The sequence below is a fragment of the Chrysochloris asiatica genome, unplaced genomic scaffold, assembly GCF_000296735.1.
Source record: "Chrysochloris asiatica unplaced genomic scaffold, ChrAsi1.0 scaffold00058, whole genome shotgun sequence".
Classification (NCBI taxonomy): domain Eukaryota; kingdom Metazoa; phylum Chordata; class Mammalia; order Afrosoricida; family Chrysochloridae; genus Chrysochloris; species Chrysochloris asiatica.
The window spans coordinates 835863-845303 of record NW_006408576.1 but is presented as its reverse complement, the minus strand read 5'-3'; positions in this window follow the sequence as shown (position 1 = coordinate 845303).

Sequence of the window (9441 nt, the reverse complement as noted above, 5' to 3'; positions counted from 1 at the left end):
TTTTACAATCAACAACTTACTCTGTTTCATTTCAGTTATTGCAATCCCTTCACTGTAGCATCACTTAGCCTACTTCCTTCCTGTTTCTTGTTTCCATTCCTCCTTCTTTCCCCATCCTTCTGAATGTTGGATGTCCTTTTGATCTTGAATGGTTGATCATTATCTGGTGTGTGTACCTCACAAGTTGTTGTCTCCTCTAGTATACCTATCTATTGCTTGGCTGAAATTGAGTCATGAGTTCTAAACCTGAATGGTGACCAAAGGTTTTAATCTCTCAGTTCCATTAGTCTCTATCTGCCCAATAATCTGGACTTTTTTTATGATTTTGAGTTTTGTCTACACTTTCTCCCACTCTATCTGGGACTTTCTAATGTTATCCTTTCCTGAGGATTTGGTAGTGGTACCTGGTTCTTCTCGTCTCAGGGTCATGGGGACTGATGTTCACATGGTCCATTAGTTTATTGGACTAATGGTTTCCAAGCATCTTCAGTTATTATTAGTCTTCTTTCCTCTCAAGATGGAGAAGCCAATAGTTACACCATAGATGGTCCCTCGTGAACTTTTAGGATCACAATCACTACTCACCAAAGTAGGGTGTAGTGACAAAGTAGGATGTAGTGACAATGTTATTCCAATTTTCCACATTGTGGACATTGTTATGTCAATTGATCATGGTATCCCCTAAGACCCCCCCGGCCCAGTAAATTATTCCCACAGGTGTTTGGTAATGTTTAAGAAGTTTTCAAAATATTGCCCTCTGTATGCTCCACCACAGGAGTCCTGGTGTGGATATATAGGGAAAGCACTGGACTTCTAACCATAAGGTCAGCAGCTCAAACCCACCATTCCCTCCTGAGAAACCCTATATAGGGTCATTATGAGTTGAAATTCTCTCAAAAGCACTTAACAACAACAACATGCTCTACCACATTCATGAATAGGTTTGAAACAAATGTAAATACCTACGTAAAAATATCCTCTGTATAACTTTTGTATACTTATGGATATATTCCACCCTCACTCCCATACACAACTTGCATACATATCCATGTATCTACCTGTAAGTCTCTATTATTGCAGAATTGTGTGTAGAACAATATTTACCTCTGTTACCATTAACTCTTGCATTATTCCCTGATTTCATCATTTTTCTGCCATCCTCCCTCTTGTATATTGCCTTCCTTACTACCCTAGTTAACATGTGTCTACCTTCTAGCTAGTGAATTTAGTCCCTCTTTCCTCCCATCTCTGGCAACCATAAAAAAATAATTATTTTACTATTGAAAACTTTTCTTGAGTTTTTGCAATTGTGGTCTAATAAAATATTTGTCCTTTTGTGGTTGACTAAATAATTTAATTTAGTCAACCACAAAAGGACAAATATTATATTAGACCACAAGCCATGGTATTTTCAATAACCTCATATGCATGCAAAAGCTGGACAGTGAATAAAGAAGACCATAGAAAAATTGATGCTTTTGAGTTATGGTGTTGTAGGAGAATATTGAAAGTGCCATGGGCTGCCAAAAGAACCAATAGATCTGTGTTGGAAGAAGTGCAGCCAGAGTGCTCCTTGGAGGCCAGGATGGCCAAACTTCGTCTCTCATACATCGGCCATATTGTCAGGAGGGACCAGTCTCTGGAGAAGAACATCATGTTTGGTAAGATGTAAGGTCAGAGAAAAAAGAGGAAGACCCCCCAGCGAGATGGATTTGCAAAATGACAGCATCAAACATGGAAACAATTGTGAGATTGGCCCTGGACCAGGCAGTGTTTTGTTCTGTTGTCCATAGAGTTGCTATGAGTTGGTACTGACTCGATGGCACCTAACAACAACAAATAATAATTTCATTAGGACAAGCACTGGACTGAAAACACAGAATCTGCAGTTCGAACACACCAGACCTTCCTCAGAAACCCTACACAAGGTCACTATGAGTCAGAATCAACTCAACAGCACATAAAAACAATTTCATTCAGCATAATATTCTCCAGGTTCATCTGAATGTTTCACAGATTTGCCATTATTCTCCAACATTGGGGAGTATTCCACTGTGTGTATGTGCCAATGTTTGTTTATCAATTCTTCCATTGATGAGCTGCTTTCCACCTTTTTTTACTATTGTGAATAGTGCTTTGATGAATATGGGTGTGCATCTATCTATTAATGCCCATGTGGGTTACATGTTGGGCTGCTAACCTAATGATCAGTAGTCGAATACACCAGCCAATCTACAGGAGAACCACCACTTGTCTGTCAGTTTGTCCTACTGTGGTGGCTTGTGAGTTGCTGTGATTCTGAAAGCTATGCCACAAGTATTTTAAATAACAGCAGGGTCACCCATGGTGAACAGGTTTCAGATGAGCTTCCAGACAAAGACAGACTAGGAAGAAGGAGTGACAAACTACTTCCAAATATTTAGTCACTGAAAACCTTATGAATAGCAGAGAAACACTGTAAGATACAGTGCCAGAAAATGAGCGCCTCAGGTTGGAAGGAACTCAAACTGCCACTGGGCAAGATGTTTACATGTGCTTAATTGACTACGCAAAGGCTTTTGATTGTGTGGATCATGACAAGCTATGGACAACATTGCAAAGTATGAGTATTCCTGAACACTTAATTGTGCTCATGAGAAATCTGTACATAGAGCAAGAGGTACACTGAATGGTTTAAAATTATGAAAGGTGTGCAACAGGGTTGTATTCTTTCACCATACTTATTCAACATGTATGCTGAGCAAATAATCCAGGAAGCTGGTAATATGAAGAAAAACGTGGCATCAGGATTGGAGGAAGACTAATTAACAACCTGCGATATTTAGATGATATAACCGTGTTTGCTGAAAGTGAAGAAGACTTAAAATATTTACTGATAAATATCAAAGAGCACAGCATTCTGTATAGATTGCGTCTCAATGTAAAGAAAACAAAAATCCTCAACACTGGACCGATAAACAAATTCTTGTCAACGGAGAAAAAAAATGAAGTTGTCAAGGACTTCATACTTCTTGGGTCAACTATCAACACTCATGGAAGCAGCAGTCAAGAAATCAAACGACATCTTACATTAGGCAAATCTGCTGCACAAAACCTTTTTAAAGTGTTGAAGAACAAAGATGTCAGCTTGAAAACTAAGGTGCATCTGACTCAATCCATGGTATTTTTAATAACCTCATATGCATGTGAAAGCTGGACAATGAATAAGGCAGACTGTAGAAGAATTGATGCCTTTGAGTTATGGTGGTAGAGGAGAATATTGAAAGTGCCATGCATGGGCTGCCCAAAGAACCAATAGATCTGTGTTGGAAGAAGTGCAGCCAGAGTGCTCCTTGGAGGCCAAGATGGCCAAACTCCATCTCTCATATTGTCAGCAGGAACCAGTCGCTGGAGAAGAGAGTTTGGTAGGGTGGAGGGTCAGAGAAAAAATGGAAGATCCCCAGTGAGATTGATTGGCCAAATGGCAGCATCGATGGGCTCAAGCGTGGCAACGATAGTGAGGTTGGCCCAGGATCTGGCAGTGTTTCCTTCTGCTGTGCATAAGCTGCTGTGAGTCGCTACTGACTTGATGGCACCTAACAACAACTGCAGGAGAAAGCAACTGCTGGAGAAAGAGGTGGTTTTCTGCTCCTGTAAAGATTGACAGCCTCGGGAGTCTTACTCTTCGGGTTGCTATGAGTTGGAATGGACTTGATGGCAGTGACTTTTTTTTCTTTCCCAATGGTTTTGAGAGGCTCAAACTCTTAAAGAAAACTGAAACAAGCCAAAATAATATAATGTAACTTGTGTTTTTATATTGGAAATGAATTGGGGAAACATTTATAAAATATTTTTAAAAGTACAATACAAGGATATAATGTTAAAACTGTTGGGGGATTTTTGTATGTGAATCTTGTGTTATCCAAAATTCTGGAAGTTTTACAAGTACTTTCAAAATGACTACCATTTTCTAAAAGCAAGCTAGGAAAGCCAGAGTCAAAACTAAGAAATTTTAGGTGGAAAAATTTATTTTCTCCTAAAATTAAGGTAAATGGTGTAGACTACAACTTCTCCATTCAGTCACTGAGAATATATAAAAATATTTTTTGTTGCAAAAATATGTAAAGAAGGTAACAGTCCCAATACAGCATGGTACAAAAAAAAAAAAAAACACAAAAAACTGGGAAAATACCTGTTAAACAAGGCATTATGCTGCCATCTATTGGTTCCTCAAATTAAAATACAAGTCAGACATGAGTGTTAATAAAGCACTCTCATGTTGATTTCCACTTGGTCAAAGTATCATATCTCTTAGGATTGTGGGAAAGTACAAATATTGAGACCACGAGGACCAGGCTTTAATAAATATATAGAAAAAATTACACTTTGTACTTAGTAGGAGAAATATAGTAATGGCATAAGAATATGAACTTTGTTTAAAATTCAATATATAGCTTCTACAAAGAGGATTATATTTTTTGTACTTCTGTATATTTTTTATTTGTTTTATGCACTATTGTAAATTACTGAGTCTGAAATATATATAAAAAAATGGGTACACATTACATGGAGAAAGAAAGAAAAAGAGAGCAGAGAAGAGCATACAAGAAGAAAGAGAAGACAAAGCTATAAAGGAGAAGTCGCTGAAAAAAAGGCTATGAAATGCTAAAGAAACAAATACGAAACATAAAACCCATTGGCACCGAGTAGATTTTGATACTTAACAATCCTATAGTCTAGAGTTTCCATAGGTTTTCCAAGGCTGTAGACTTCATGGAAGCAGACTGATATATCTTTCTCCTTCAGAATGGCTTGTGGGTTTGAACCACTGACCTTTTGATTGGCAACCCAGCACTTCAACAACTATACCACCAGAGGTCTTTATAAATATCAAACAAAGATAACAAAAATGGAGAGAAGTAAGATAATTGAGCATCTCTTACACTTAGTTTTTAGTGTCTGCAGCGCTCTTGATCGAATGCTTCATTGTCAACTCCACTGTGGAAACGAAAAGAGGAGCTGGATTTCATATTGGAGTCAGAATAGTGCAGCACTGACACAGAGTGCAATGAAGCAGGAATCCGAGGTTAGCAAAGGACATGAGAAGCTGCCAAGAATCCTCAGGAACCCAAGGGATAAATGATGATATTCCAAAAGCTGTGTGGCTGAGCTCTATAATTTCAATGGGAATAAAAGGATCACAGAGTGGTAAAGGTCAGGGTTAGCACTTAAGTTTCAGTGGGCCCAATTATCATAGTAAACCTCAGGAACTGAGTAGGAACCAGAGTTCTGGCCCTCAGGGATATGGCAATCTCTTTAGAGATAAAATTCTGGGCAGCACCCAAGCTATTGTTTGAACCAAACAATTGGCTAACATCCTGAATTTATGACCTGTAACAGTGGTAGGAATTCACAGCTTCTTACTCAGTTTCCAGAATTCAACCAAAGTGCAGACTCAGAACCACTTGAGAAAAGGGAGAAAAATCTGTTTGAGGAAAGTCACTGCAATATGTTTACAAGTGTATATTGCCAGTATTATTTTTAAACTTTCCCACAACGGAATGTGTCAATTTGCCAGGGTATCCAGACATATTTGATGTCAATTTAAGGGCTAAGGTACACCTGACCCAAGCCACAGTATTTTCAATAACCTCATATGTATGTGAAAGTTGGACAATGAATAAAGAAGACTGTAGAAGAATTGATTCATTTGAGTTATGGTGAGGGAGGAGAATATTAAAAGTACCATGGACTGTCAAAAGAAGAAACAAATCTATGTTGTAAGAAGTATAGACAGAATGCTCCTTCCAAGCTAGCATGGCCAGACTTCGTCTCTCATACTTTGGACATATTATCAGGAGGGCCCAGTCCCTGGAGAAGGATATCATGCTTGGTAAACTGGTCAGCGAAAAAGGGGAAGACCCCTGATGAGATGGATTGGCACAGTGGCAGCAGCAATGAGCTCAAACGTAGCAAGGATTGTGAGGTTGGCACAGGACCAGGCAGTGTTTCATTCTGTTGAGTCCGTCCGTATTGACTCGACAGCATCTAACAACAACCAGACACTCTCCAAGGTTATTAGATACTGGTAAGGAGCTCTGGTAGCGTAGTGGTTATGAATTTGGTTGCGAACCGCAAGGTCAGCAGTTTGAAACTACCAGCTATTCCGTGGGAGAAAGATGAGGCTTTCTGCTCCTGTAAAGATTTACAGCCTCAGAAACCCTGTACAGGGTCACTATGAGTCGGAACCCACTCCACGGCATATAACCACCACCACCACTGAGTTGTTATAAATCTCTGGGAACACAAAACTCCATCCTGGTATATAGATTAAAGTGGAGCCTTTACAGAGGTTACTAATTAGATAGAGTCTCAGCCAATCTTTCTCATAGTGGATCTAATAGGTATACAGATCTTGTAATCTTATAATTGCCCAATATCTAAGTGAATATTGTAAATAGTTATATTTGTGCAGAACCACTATATCTCTTTAAATCCTTGTCCTCTAAAGTCATTGCTATTATGGTAAAAGAGGCTAAGTGAAAAGCCCTAGAATCTTAAACAATACTCACTCCCCAACACTACCAGTTGTTGTTAAGTGCCATCCAATCAGTTCTGACTCCTAGCTACCCTATACAGGGAATCCAAGGAGCAGTGGCAGGTTTGTATTGCTGACCTTGCTGTTTAAACTGACCTTGTGGTCTAGTGCCTATAAAGGCACACCAGGTACTCCATCACTTGTTGTTGTTGTTAAGTGCCTTCGAGTTGATTCTGACTCATAGTCAGCCTGTATAGGTTTCCAAGATGCTGCTGGTGGGTTTGAACTGCTGACCTTTTGTTTCACAGTCCAGTGGTAATCCTATAGTGCCACACGGGGAGTCCCACTACCAAAATAGCAAAACAAAAAGCAATATCAAATTCCTAGAAAACTGGAGAGCTCTATGGGAACATAAAAGTCATGGACGATGCAGAGTTACTGATTCCTGTCACACTCACCTCTTTAATTCAACAAAATATCTGGCTAAAATGTAAAGTGGCATCAGGCCAAGCTACTATTGCTGATTTAATACTTGTACTGGAGCAAAACCAAATAGCCTCTGACATCTGGAATTCTGTTATTGAATACCTTACTAGATGGGATACACAAGAATCAAATTGATCTGATAAATATTCTTAGTAAGGATCAGAACAAGCAGTGCTTGAAGACACTAAAGAAATTAGAAAGGTCTCTAACAGATATGTTGTTGTTAAGTGCCATAGAGTCGATTCCAACTGATAGTGACCCTGTATAGTATTTCTGAAGAGCAGCTGGTGAGCTTGAATCACCGACCTTGGGGGTTAAATCAATCTTGCAGTCCAGTGCATTAACCCTCAGCGCCACACCAAGATGGTCAGTCTTAATTGAAGAATTAGAGTGAAGATTCCTCAACTCTGGAGCAAACCATGACTTCCTGTACTGAAAATTCACCTTCCTTTAATAGGCAAGTCCTAACTTGCTCCTGATAGAGACTGAAAACCTGATCATGGAACACAAAGCATGTAGTCTGTGCATACCAAAATGAATTGGGTGTTTCCTGCTCCATGAAACCATAAACTTGGGAAACCAAAGTAGCTTTCCTCATTAAAGAATATTATATGAGTATAAAACTGGCCCCAATCTGATGCACAGCATAAATAAAATGCATGCACATGTAGGGAAGAATACATAATAAATATCCAATGGGATAGTTGGGCTTATGGGAACTTCTCTATGGTAAGTTAACAGAAGAGGTCAAACTCAGACCTGGTTGACAAATGTGTCTACGTGATATACTCACACCTGCTGGTAGTCCTGGGCAAGCTCATTCAGCTCACTTTGAAAGGCTCTTCAAGACAAAAGTGAGAAATCATGTTAATAGAACTTTGAGTGGTAATATGCATATCCATTTTAGCAAGAAAAGGTGACAAGGTGAGAATTTACACTAATTCTTCAGAGAACATAATAGATTAGCTGGCTGGTCAGGAACTTGGAATGAATACAATTTTAAAAACTGTTGCAAGGAAAAGGTGTAGTAGGGAGGCAAATGCTTGGATATTTCAGAACAAGTAGAATGTGAAGTTATTTATGGTCAATGTAAATGCCTTCAGAGCATTCCATAGAAAGGAGGGTCTTGATAAGCGGGTTGGATAGAATATGTGGATATCAGTCAGACTTTTTCCTAAAATATGTAAAATGTTCATGGTAGGAGAGGTAGAGAGTATTCATAGGATCACTACAAAAAGTTTTCTCACTAAAGTTGTTTTTATGTACTGGAGACTTGATTCTTACTCATAACTACCCTATATACAACAAACAAACCACTGCCTGGTCTTATGACAGCATCACAATTATTCTATGTTTGAGACCATTGTGGCATTGTGGGTTAATGCACTGGACTACAAAGTCAGCTTGAACCACAAGATTGGCAGTTCAAGCACCTTGGAAACCCTGTACAGGGTCGCTATGGGTCAGAACCTACTCAACAGCACTTAACAACAAGATCAGTCCACCACTGTTCATCTCTCAGTTTCACATACTCTGGAAGCTTGTGTGTTTCTGTGATGCTAGAAGCTAAACCACAAGTATTTGAAATACCAGCAGGGGACCCCATGGAGGACAGATTTCAGCGGAGCTTCCTGACTAAGACAGACTAGGAAGAAGAAGAGATAGACTACTTCTGAATGTTTAGCCACTGAAAACCTTATGAATAGCAATAAAACATTTTCAACAATAGTACCAGAAAATGAAAGCATTATAACTGGCAGAACATTTTAAGATATAGTACCAGAAGATGAGCCCCTCAGGATGGAAGGCATTCAAAATGCAACTGAAGAAGAGTTGCCTTCTCAAAGTACAGTTGACCATAATGGCATGAATGGAGCAAAGTTTGGGGGACCTTCATTTCTGATGGGGCACAACTCAAAATGAGAAGACATAGGAGCAAGCATCCATTAATAATTGGAACATGGAATATATACGAAGTATGAATCTAGGAAAATTGGAAGCATCAAAAATGAAATGGGACATACAAAGATGGATAACCTAGGCATTGTTGTTTGGTGCCGTTGAGTCAGTTCTGACTCATAGTGACCCTGTATAGGTTTCCGAGGGACAGCTAGTGACTTTCAACCACTAACCTTATGATTCAAACCAACCTTGTGGTTCAGTGCTTATCCTACAGTGTCACAGCAGTACTTCATCTTAGCCATTAGTGATATGAAATAGGCTAGTATTGGCCATTTTTTTAATCAGACAAACATATGGTTTACTATGCCAGAGATGACACATTCAAGAGGAATGGAGTCACACTGATTGACAAAAAGAGCATTTCAAGATCTGTCTTGAAGTACAATGATGCCTGTGATAGAATAATATCCATGCGCCTATACACATGGACCTCACTAGACAGAATACACAGGAAAAACATTGACTACTTCTGTAGG